Here is a 13,054-nt window from a genome sequence, read left to right as displayed (position 1 = left end):
AAGTGAGTGGCAAAGTGAGTTTAGCATTGTTTAACGTTGTTTAATGCAATCAGATAGGACTTTGCTGTTTGGATGTATGGGCTGTTAAGGCCAGGAAGTAGCTGTTTGCAACTCCTCTATAGAGCTTTAACTTTTTAACAAACAAAGAAATTAACCAAATAAACATCACTTAACAACATCACCTTTAATAACATCACAGTCATGTAAAATCCTGTTACTGTGTGATGCAACAGTATCTGCATATCTCTTAATACTTTCATTTAATCATGTCTTCTGCTGCTGCCTGTTTTGGGGGCTTTTGTTGTTGGTTTAGTTGGACTTACAGGCTGCCAAAAAAGAAGTATTGACAAATCAAGCTAAAACAGTTTTCATTTATTTGAGTAAAGGATCAACTGAGTAGGTACCGTACATGTCAATAGTTGTAATCTCATCTGTGGTCGGCCAATGTTGAGCCAGATTACATTTATGCTATTGAGGCTATTGTTGTACATACGTTCTGTTGCTTTATATTGTTAATTTGAGATTGATGTCTCTTAATGTGTATATTTAAGATGCGAATATCCAAGCATTCACCAACAGGGGACAAATTGTACATGTGTGGAATATTTGCCATGCACTTAAATGAGGGTAGAACTCGTACGCTCATTTAAGTGCATGGCAAACATTGCATAAGTCATCTGTGGTCCTATTGTAGTCCAATGTAAACAGAAATATCCATCTCAAACAGATAGGCCAACATTTCTGCCTACATGACTCCTTGACAGAGAAAATCAGTAGTTGACTACTTCCCAGAAGAATGTCATGCCAGGCCTTCTGCACAAAATAGAATGGTGGAAAGTAACAAGTAAATGTACTCAAGTATGCCTAGCCGTCCAGGCGCATACCACATAGGCAGGGGTGTTGCACCAAATTCTGGGCCCTGGGGACAAGGATTCAGTGTGGACATGAAGAACATTCATAGGGGGGGCTTAACTCAGTCCTACTCCCCCCCCTTTTGACGCCCCTGCACATTGCTGCATGTCATCATTCCCCATCTCGCCCTGTTTCCTGTCTACCTACATTTGAGGCATTTTTACTTTTTTACTGGAGTATTTAAAAATGTCAGTACTTTTACTTCTACTCCCCGCAAATATTATACTTTTTACTCCACTACAATTATTTGAAAACTTTAGTTGCTATAATTACTGAATTGCAACACGTTGTGAGCTTGTAGACCTGCTATTTTCAAAGGATTTTTATAATTTTATAAATTTGAAAACTTTATATAGGACCTTCTGCAATCTGCATAATGAGTACTTTTACTTTTGGTACTTTAAGTACATTTTGATGCCAATACTTTTGTACTTTTAGTAAGTACATTTTGAATACCGAACTTGTAACAGACTACAGACTACAATATAGGGTATTTATACTTTTACTTAAGTAAAACATTTGAGTACTTCTTCCGCCACTGACAAAATACGGCGCTGAACCTTTTTTCATATTTGTCCTGGATTTGCATGTTGCTCCCCAGGTTGGTTTGGATGTGTGGCAGTGTGCAACGCACACTTTAGGTCACCAGCTGATTCACCATTAACTTTCAGGTCATTTTATTCTTAAAACAAATGTACTATCAATAGGTCAGCCGACTAGACTTAAGCCTTACTGATATGTGGAAGTTGTCAAAAAACAACAACACAAAAACAGAAGCTGTAATTTTATCACTTGTTCCTCCCTTATTGAACAAGGAAGGTACCAAATGCTTTGGGTAAGCGATGTTGAAAACAAAACGATATACCGGTAGTATATGCAAAAATAGGAACAAAGAACAGACATGAACCGGTGATAACATTACCATTTTTCTTCCTTGTCATTTCTCCAACATGGTGACATGTAACGTGTAAGCCCTGACCACTCAACAGTCAACAAACATTCTGTGAAAGGCTTCTATTAAAGATTTTGATTTAGATGATGTCAGAGAATAGATCACACTATGGGCAGCTGAAGACCAGCTGTAGATGTTGATGTGAAATATGGAATGTCTTAAGTGGGTTACCTCAAGTTACCTCAAGATTCAACAACAAGATCAGCGTTCACAAACGTTTAATTAAATCTCTACGATCTCAATCTTTAAACTGAAACTGCTAAATGATCCTGTGTCGTAACTAGCTTAACACACACACACACACACACACACACACACACAACATACCCGTTTTGCATGTAATATCACAGTTCAAAGAATCACTGGCCATTTCTCTTTTTTTGTGTGTGCATTTTAGGCATAATTTAAGACAGACAGTGAACAGAGAGACAGACAGTGCAGGAGAGAGTTGTCTCAAAGAGCCACAGCACGGGCCAGCTGTGGGAGGGACTGTATCCTTATTTACATGTGGTATGTGCATGCTTAAGCCCCTGCAACGTATGTCATGTGTGGTAATATGTCTGGAGAGTTTTCATTTGAAATTAACAGTAAGATGATTCGTAGACTGATATTATGACGGTCATTTTGACACAAAGTCAGGTGCTCCTCAACAGCAGCTAATGTAAGAAACAGTGCAATTATTGAATTATCAGCTGGCTGGCACAAGAAACCACATGGTATTTTATAAACTCATATGAAGTTTATCTAATGAAAAATACTTCTCCCTCTCTCTCTCACACACACACACACACACACACAAACACGACACACACACACACACACACACACACACACACACACACACACACACACACACACACACACACACACACACACACACACACACACACACAATGTCAATGAAGACAATGAAGATCTCACAAGAGCAATAGCCTAATGAAACTTAAGATCGTAATCTGCCCATGTGTCTTAACAAGCCAAACTGTGAGTAAGTATTTTGGTGCAATCTCTTGGCTAGGAATCTGCATCTGCACTAGTTTCAACCTGACAAAGAACAGCAAGCACACGCACGCCAACCTGACCTGTCGCCATAACTGATTGGATGAGCTTTGCGTAGTGTTTGTGCCGCATCACCGATATAAATGATGACAGCGTGTTACGGTTTCCGAGAACGCAAAAAACACGAATATCTGTATGTCTTTCTGCTGGTCTGTGCAGGACATTCTGAATCTATGTATGTCTTTTGGGGTGGGGTGGGCAACACCAGCCTCCCTAATTGGCCAACCCCACCCGTAGGCTTTAATGATTGGCTGAGTTTTGCGTCACATTTGTGTGTACAATGAAACATTTAAAGGGATCTGTGCACATGGGTGCAGCAAACGAAATCGGCAGTGCCAAGAAAAACACAATGAGCGTGGAGCTGACAACGGGTCCAAGTATATCAGGCAACAAGAGTATATTGCACATTCACAACCGGTGGTGAATGTATTCTCAACTTGCATCGTTTCAGACTTGCATGAGTAGGTTTGTAATATTGAATATATACATTTCGAAAGGGTGTAGATTTGGAAATAGATTGAAGGACTTTAGTTGTGATGCCGTTATTTCACTGCATTCTGCTGTACACAAACTGCAAGTGCATCTTGCCATGTGAAGTTAGGCCGGAGTCAATGGCTGTCTGTCTGACTGTCTGTAAAAGAAGTGATGTCACATGACATACTTTTTATGCCCATATATGAGTCATTCTGTACCACATCTCCATGTTTAGGCAAACTCCACACAGAAAGGCCCTAGGCATGTTCTCCCTGTGTCTCCTAGGGTTGATACCCTCACAAAAACATGAACAAACTCCCCCCAGAATGACAACAACTACTGTAGAATCGTCAGAGAAACGCTGTGGTTGGTCAGAGGGTCAAGAATTGGCGCGACCTCGCCCTTTAGTGCGAGGTCGCATGTCACCCTGAGGTCGCATATCACCCTCAGGTGTCTTACTAGTAGTAAATGCTATCAAACAGTATAAATATACTGTACCATCTAATCCTCTTCTAGACCAACCATTACTGTACCGTAGATTTGATGCAACGACATGGGAGATTTACTGTACTGTACACATTTACTGCTCTTTTGACTTTTGTTGTGCGTAAAGAACATCACAGGAAGCATTAAACTTAATGAGGAGGCGTCTGAGTGATGTAGGAAGTAAAGCATCTGATGAGGTCTTCACTGTTCATCGCATAAACACTCGTCGGTGATGAACCTGTAATGGAAAGGAGCCACCTCGTACCAGATGGATGTACACACAGTAAAACCCTCGGTGTTCCTTCATTCATTTGTAACTCTGAGAGTGCCTTAAGGGTCCATCTGGTTAGATGTTTACACTCTCAGAGTTAAATTAACCCTGAGGATCTTACTGTGTATATTACAAAGGGACAGTGGTCTAAAGTAACTAAGTACTTTTACTTAAAGGAGCTATAGTCAACTTTTTCTTGAAAAACGGATGCTAAAATAAAAATAATGTTTCGAAAATGTTTTATAAAAAAAATAAGCTCCATACATGCTCACAACGCATCGCGATGCGACACGTTGTGTGCTTGTAGATCTGCTATTTTCAAACATTTTGTACTTTTACTTTTGGTACTTTAAGTACTTTTTGATGCCAATACATTCATACTTTTTTTCAAGTGCATTTTGAATTCCTGACTTTTTCTTGTTACAGAGTACATGTGAGTACTTTTTCCACCACTGCAAAGGGACAACGTGTGATTAATTTATGATCTAACTCTCTATGCATTGAGTCACTTCGTGTCAGCATGCCTGTGCAATGGACTCCATGCCTTCATAGATGATTCACTGAAGGCCTGCATGGACACAGCTACCTGACACGCTTCACATTCAGCGGTATTGGGACAAAACACTTACATCAGCTCAGGATTGAGTGACTGCTTTTACAGCCAAGAATATATTGGTTCAGCCAAGAGTTAAGAGCAAAATTAGGAAAGAAATACACATGAGGAATGAGGATAGATCCGCGTACTTGAGGCTCAATACACATCGTGTACAATAAAAACGTGTGTGAGCACACGCACTCACACTCACACACACGCACACACGAAGCACGCACGCACGCACGCACGCACGCACGCACGCACGCACACACACACACACACACACACACACACACACACACACACACACACACACACACAAACTTTGCTGACATTCTCATTCAATAAAGAACACATTCTTAAATTCCAACTTTACATGCAGTCAACATTGAGGATATTCAGTAGATGTTGTTAGATTATGACATGATCTAGTTCATAATAAAAATCATTGTCAGATGTTTGAATTAGATCATAGTCATGCAATCATTTAGTTATAGCAACACCTGGTTGGTATTCTAACTCACATACCCAGAACAAATACACAGATAGAAGTGTAGGCCCAAGCCTTCATGGTCAGTGCACACACATCCACATGCACTCACAAAACAATGAACACAATTTATTATGATTCCTCTTCCCTTACTACTAGAACCCATCAAGCTGTATTAATGCACTCAAACAGTACACACGCACACGCACACGCACACGCACACACACACACACACACACACACACACACACACACACACACACACACACACACACACAAATGTACCGTAGGCACGCAGACAAAGCTCTGCTCCCCATCAGTGCAAAGACAAATATCAGATTAGATAGTCAAGCTGAAGAGCAAATCAATGCCTTTATTGACTTACAGTAAGAGGGGCCGAGACGGACACATGAGGGAAGGATGGCGTGCACACAGCAGATAATGACCATCATTACCCTGAGAGACAGACAGAGACCGGAAGGATACAAATACAGAGACATGGGGGTGCCTGGTGGCTCAGCCTGTTAGTGCACGGACAACATGCTCCTTGAGAGATGCAAGGACCCTGGGTTGGATTTGATTCATGTCATGTCTGGCATGTCTCTGATCGTCTTGGTTTTTTGCATCTCTACTCTATGTTTAGGCCAAGGACCCCCTAGCTGAGAGAGAGAGGTGAAGCAGGGACCCCCCACCCCCACTACATATTGTTTCAAATTGTATTACATTATGCATATTAAACCTTTTCAAAGATAGCTTCATACTAGACTCCTTTAACAGTACTGTCAAGGTGTAGCGTTGTGTTGGGATTCATGTTATTTACAGGCAGCTAACCACTTAAACCCTCAATAACTTGTACTTGGGCTGCTCTTTTTTACCCCTATACCAAACCTCTTTACGGAAAATTGCCGATCTACAAGCTGGCGGACCCCCCGTTGAACATCCCTGCTCTATACTAAAAAACGAAAAATCTAAAAGAAAAGAAGATAGCTAAATTGAATGAGAGTCCTACATACAGTGAGGCCTATAGAGGGACTCTCGCTTTTCAATTATCTCACTAACATATTAGTTAGCAGAGCTTACAGTAGGGAACTAGAGGCTTAAAGGGACTCCTTGACACTTCTATAACCTATGACAAATGAGTCAGCCATGCATGTGTCATAGTAAAGACTTATTCTAATGCTATTAATTATGACATTGTTAAGCTACACTGGAGATAGGCTAAGATGTTTACAATTGCAGTATATCCCCTGGCGGGCACTGTCGAAAAAATAAAATAAAAAACATTACTTGCTGGTATGCAGAGAGCAATATGTCATTTTAAAATGAATTTGGCTACAAAGAGAAATGTTAGAATTTAACAGTATCTGACAGTGATTCTTAATAGCTAGATGCAAAATAAACAACCTCCCTCTGTTGAATCTCCTTTGTTCTTAATTGACAAAGCTGCAAAGCACTGATCAATTATTCAGCAGGCAGAACGATAAGAAACGCTGTAAGAGGCAAGCAACGCATAATGATCCTTATTATGCCATCATATGGCTACAGTGTCAGCCATTGTAAAGGTACACCTTTATGCACCTCTTATTTATCTGTCCTGCAGTGCAGACAGGTTATAGGAACTCAAAATAAGCATGCTGTAACACAAAACACCAATGTCTCTGTCTACTTAGTCATCATATTCTTTTTTTCACTTGACCCTCAAATTGTCAAAAAGACAGCAGAACCTGGGGACAACACGGATGCATAACTTAACAAAAGACAGCAAAATTTGGGTGTCAATTCCTAATTTATACTTCATAGATCACACAGAGAGCGACACGTTGTACTGTGCAGTATACATTAGGCTTCACTTTCACTAGCTAAGGACATCCATGCTACCATAGCAACAGTAGTCACGGTGAGTTTCACTTTCTTTCTCTTGCCACTAGGGGATTAACTTGCCTTGTACCACAATCTACCTGCACCATCTAAATTAGTATAGTAGTACACACACACACACACACACACACACACACACACACACACACACACACACACACACACACACACACACACACACACACACACCCTGCTCTCAGGCTCAATGCCAATACTAATCACATCATGCCCATTAGCTAACATCGTTAGCATGTTGTGATACTCCCATACACAGCCCTGCCTTGGCGGTTTGCTGACTCGCTAACACTAATGTGTTTGTCAAGAGACATTGATGTGTGTTTGTACAGACACACACTTCCTCTGCCCACTGTGTTCCCCGAGCTATTATAGCACTGCTATAGCAAGCATGGTGGCTGAAGGGAGGTCATTCTCAGCAGACCGTTTCAACCTTGGTAATTCTGCACCAAACCAATAAATCCCTTCTAAATTCAAGAACAAGGCAGGGCTGTCTAGACGACGGAATATTGTAGCTGAAACCTACCCAAAATACTAACAAATGAAATCAATTCACTATAATCTGGGCCTTAATTCTGTGCTGGCCATAGCACAAACACAAAATCAATAATATTACCATAGTCCACAGTAAAATGTCTCTGAGAGCATATACCGGTACATCGTAAGGGTCAGGATTTGATAGTGTGAGTAGGACTCAGGCAGCTACAGCATTACGATGTCACTCACACACCTTATACATATTACAGTAGATTTGACAGTCATGTTCTGGAGTTAGACCATTAAGGTCCACATTAGGCTTCTGGAGTCGATGAGAGTGAACACAAACACATGTACATTAGTAAAGTAGGTCCACCTCTCCACTCCCCATGTGCCCAACAGGGCAACACACTGTAGTCCAAGGGAAACTTTATTTTTCTAGATAAACAGATTTTTACCTTGAATCAATAGGCAGGTCAATTCGGCTAGCATTTCCACTGGAAACGGCAGTGGCACAGAAGATGAAAGCAAAAGCAAATAAAAACATTTGGGAGTGGTGCTATAGCTTGAATATTGGTCGACGGTTAGCTTGCTGCAGAATATAGTCACGTCGGCAACCACACTTTCTAGTCTAGTTATAATAACTAGAAGCTCGGCCGCGGCCGAGCGTCTAGTCGGCACCCTGGCCAACTCGGGAACAATGTAAATAGGGAATGAATGCCCCGCCCTTTAATGCAAACCCATCTTGCGATCCCATAGTCGAACTATCGCCGCGTCGAAGTTGCGGGCCGTCGAACAATTGACATGTCGAAAAATCGAGATTTCCCCAGACAGAGCAGAACCGGTCCAGACTGTTACCACTTGTTACCACGCTGGGTCAAGGAATTCTGTGGTTCTACATATTAATGCTTCGCTTTTGTTAGCTATTCTGTTCTGTGCTGCGAGGCACAATGTGGCGTGCGGCCCAACGGAGAGCAGGTCGGCACGTACATAACGTAGAGGAACTATGCATGTCAACGGATTTACTGTACGTACTCTCACCCAAAACGTACACAAAATCAACCATACGTAACTATAAATGGCCCTTAACTCGCCGAGGCCCTGCTTGTGGCTTTACTAATTAACATTATTTATGCCCATATATGGAGATCCCTGCCCCAATATAAGGACATATCTGGGAATGCCCATATTTGGTAATGACATAACATTGTTGACTATCATGCAGGGGTCTCCTATATATGGGTAACTGGTCCGATATACATCACTGGTCAGATGGCCAATTGTCACAATATCGCCCTGAGGCGTCTTACTAGTATTGGCTGGTGTGATTCTCTATCTATCTGTCTATTTGTAGAATTGCCCTTAATTCTGTCTTTTTCTGTCTCGTTTTCCCTGTATATGGCTACTTATGTGTATTTATTAAAAAAAAAACACCTGTGCAAAGTGAGTGGTGCAAACACGACACGACAAGTTATGTCTGTGACGTCAATTACTTTATGCTTTCTTCACTAAAATATTGCACCTCTCAATTCACACTAGATGTGATTTTTTTTAAATCTCTAGACCAGGGGTGTCTGTTATGCTTTGTTATTCGATAAAAATAAAAATAAATTGAGAAAAAAACATTTTTGAGAAAAAAAAAAATTAAAATAAAAGAATTGGGAAAAAAAAAGTTTTGAAAAAAAAATGGTGATGCGATGACGTGGTGTATACGGATGTTACTGCGATTGAGGTGAAAGAGAAAAGTGGAAAGTTGTGAGCTAACTATTAGCTATTTTTGTGTGTGTGTGTGTGTGTGTGTGTGTGTGTGTGTGTGTGTGTGTGTGTTCTGGCTACGCCCCCCTCGGTTGAAATTGGATCCGCCGGTCCCATAGCTGGGAATACGAGCCAATGGACGGCGGTCACCATGGCAACGGGGGGGCCAATGATAGAGTTATGGGCGGTATCTACTATTACATTTTTCTTAGAGCCGCATCCCACTTCCAAGCCCATTCACGCCCCCTTTACATCGACTTCAACTCATAGCTAGCTCAGATGTCGGTAGAATGCACGGCACAGCCGTCCGCTGATTCGCCCCCCGTCGCCATGGTGACCGCCCTCCATTGGCTCATTCCCAGCTATGGGACCGGCGGATCCTATTTCAACCGAGGGGGGCGTAGCCACACACACACACACACACACACACACACACACAGCCCCTAGAGAGCGCAGCCCCTCCGAGAGACTATCAGTGCAGAAGCACGTGGAGAGAGAGAGAGAGAGAGAGAGAGAGAGAGAGAGAGAGAGAGAGAGAGAGAGAGAGAGAGAGAGAGAGAGAGAGGCACGTGCCCCTCACAGGCACAGTCAGTGCAGAAGCGCGCACACAGAGAGAGAAGCATTACTGTGCTTTTTGTGGGCAACATGGCTTGGAGCAGCTGTGCGTGTGTGCATGTGAGCACTAGGATGAGCCCGCCGAAGGCGGGCGAAATTCTAGTTCCTTACGTTCTACCAACACCGTACGCTCTACCTATGAGTTGAAGTCGATGTAAAGGGGGCGTGAATGGGCTTGGAAGTGGGATGCGGCTCTTAGAGGAATGTATATATAAGATACACAGTATCTGGACACTGGGTGCTTGGCACTGACAAAATCCACAGATTTTCTCTTTTTTGACTAATCCTCTCAGTATCCCCCGCTCACACACGTGCGAGAAGCAGCAGTTAATCCCTGACAGTTGGACAGCTGTCATGTCAGTAACATGCAGCTCTGATTGGTGACATTACAATGCAAAACACAACAGTAAATGAGTCGACAAAACAAAATATGATGACAAAAAGAAACAAACAACACAGCCAAAGCATTATGTCACATCAACAAAAGATGTATTATGTCCTTAATGTCCAGTAATGACAAACGACAGCGTGTGTGTGTGCGTGTGTGTGTGCACGCACGTGTGTTATGTGCAGTGTGTCTATACGTGTAGTGATGTATGCACATATTGATGCGTAGTATGTGTGTAGTGTGTACCGTATGTATGCTTGATTGCTTGTGTATACGTGGTGGTTTCTGTGTGTGTGCGCGTGTGTGGAGTAGTCACAGTGGTAGGGGGTTAATGGCATGATTATGAGATCATTGTGTTTGCCCTTGTGTGTGACAATGACAGCGTGTGGTCCGTCAGGTCACGTGCGCAGGCAGGCAGGTTACATAAGAGTATTTTAGGGATTTCCTAACCATTGTCAGCACAAGTACAGTAATCATCCGCAACAGGCAGAAACAGATGGTTTTCTAAAGTAAAGCCCTGGGGACCACAAATGTGGACTTTATTCGGAGTGTCCGATTGGGCAACTCTGCCGTTCCCTCTTTGGACTGCTAGAATTTCACAATTAATTGCAAAAACACACACAGCACCAATCATCAATGAGTTGGCAGCATGTTACCCAGCAACATAAGGAAAACAATCAGTGTCCACAATCTGACCGGGTTACATAATGACATAATGACACACCGCCCTTTAGGATTGATTTTTACACCTCTGTGTTGATTACAGACAGCGTTCCATGGATGCCTTATAAACTTCACTACCTTCTACAAAGTCAATACTACTGAGGACCATGCATCTCAAGTACCACTCACGGTAAATCATAGTGATTGAACTGATACTAACTGAACCAGTGACCATACATAAACTCTCAACAACCCCACTCTTCCTTGGTTTCTACACAGGCAGTTGGACCTATTGCACACATCATGTGTATGGGTAAATGTCAACCAATGTCTATATGAATCATAGCAGAGTAGCATCCAAAGGAATACATGTACAGCCTGCTACATGAGTCTTTAAGACTCAAGACATTAGTCTTTTATTACGTAGCCCAGTGGGTTACATTTGCTGTGAGACAAGGCCATGTGTGTCTTAGGACTTTGTGACAACCACACATTATTATAGCAATATATACTGTACTGTATACAACAATACAAAGTTATATCTTTTTTGTATTATTACATTAGTACTTTGTGCAGAAAAACTACAATATTTTGACTACTTTTAACCAGGCGTCCCTATCTTGGGCATGTCATTATAGGTGAACATTTTAAATGTCACACATTCGATCCCTGTAACAGCATCAAGCACAACACCTACCTGCTCCCTCACTTAGCTGCTGGATAAGAGTGTCAGTTAAATGCCTAAATGTTGTCTTAAATGCACATTGAACGTAAGTTACCACAAGTTATTGCTTACAACAACAGAACCATCACTACATTTCTGAGTGAAAGAACTGTCTGCCTTTCAGAATTCCAGAGTTCAAGGGCATGTTTGCTCAATGGCACACCTTCAATTGAAAGCACCCATTACTAGTGCAGTAGCAAGGACTTTGATACCTGTGACTGTCTGGTACATGAGTTACCGGTAACTTTACCTCTATTGCTTCTAAGGCATGCAGATATACATAGATAGCAGCACATTGTCCACATTACTGTAACTAAACTAATTGCAAATGCAAATGGGATAAATGAGCCACTGTCTCCCCCCCCCCCCCTTTTTAACATTAAACATTCAGTGAGAAGCACTAAAAGTTTGAAAAGCCACAAGCAGTGGTGGGACATATAGGCCTACATTTCATCCTGGTTGTGTAAAACCTTGGAGAATCTCAGGTATGTGTTAACAGTCTGAGTGATAACATGCCACAAGATATGTGGCCAAGTATTTTATAGCCTCACATCAAAGTGCTGTTTTCGCTGGGACAGGGGGTGCAAAAGTAGCAGTAGCCTATCCATATTCACAAACCCAAACAATCTGTGAGTGTGTGACAGCAACAGTCCCCCAGTCAATCTATATATTGCAAAAATACTTTCTATATATTATATATATTTATATTAAGAAATGTTTGCGCTTTTCTGGCTTTCTGCCTTTATTTGGATTGTATAGTAGAGACTAGAGAGAGAGAGGAAACAGGTAGAGAAAGGAGTGACACGCAGCAACGGCCGTCAGGCTTGGGAATCGAACAAGCTACATTAGAGCCTATGTGGTTTGTGCCTTAACCACTATGCCATTGGCTCCCGCCTCCCCCATTATATTTCACAATACTGAAGAAGAAAAAACATATCTCAGAAGGAGGCCTATTTGTCCTAACATTTACATTTGTGATATGAATTACAATGGACATTTAGATCTTTATCTCTACACAAATATAAACTATTTGCATTCAGCATTATTGTGATTTCGATATGCTATTTGTGCAGCAGCCTCAGTCAAGATGTTAACCCATCTTTTTTGACCTTTTGACTTTTTCAAAAACAGCTGCAAACAGGCGGTAGGACTGGAGATTTTGTTTTGTCAGACCAAAGACATGACGTGTGCCCTTGATAAGACATCCCATTATCTTAATGCTTATTTTGGCAAGAGTTCACTCCTGGGCTGGGTAGATGACAGGACCTAAAGTACACTCAGTTAAATTTGCTGCTGCTTG

General features: G+C 41.8%; 1 protein-coding gene across 2 annotated transcripts in view; it reads right to left on the bottom strand.

The window, feature by feature from the left end:
* The window catches only part of coro2aa (coronin 2Aa), a 50,410-nt gene that overhangs the window by 36,440 nt on the left and 916 nt on the right, over nt 1-13,054 (bottom strand). The gene's annotated exons all lie outside the window — the stretch shown is intronic.

Source organism: Nannobrachium achirus, assembly GCF_963921795.1.
Source record: "Nannobrachium achirus genome assembly, chromosome: 3".
In the NCBI taxonomy this organism is placed as follows: Eukaryota; Metazoa; Chordata; class Actinopteri; order Myctophiformes; family Myctophidae; genus Nannobrachium; species Nannobrachium achirus.
This window is presented reverse-complemented; position numbering and strand designations above follow the sequence as displayed.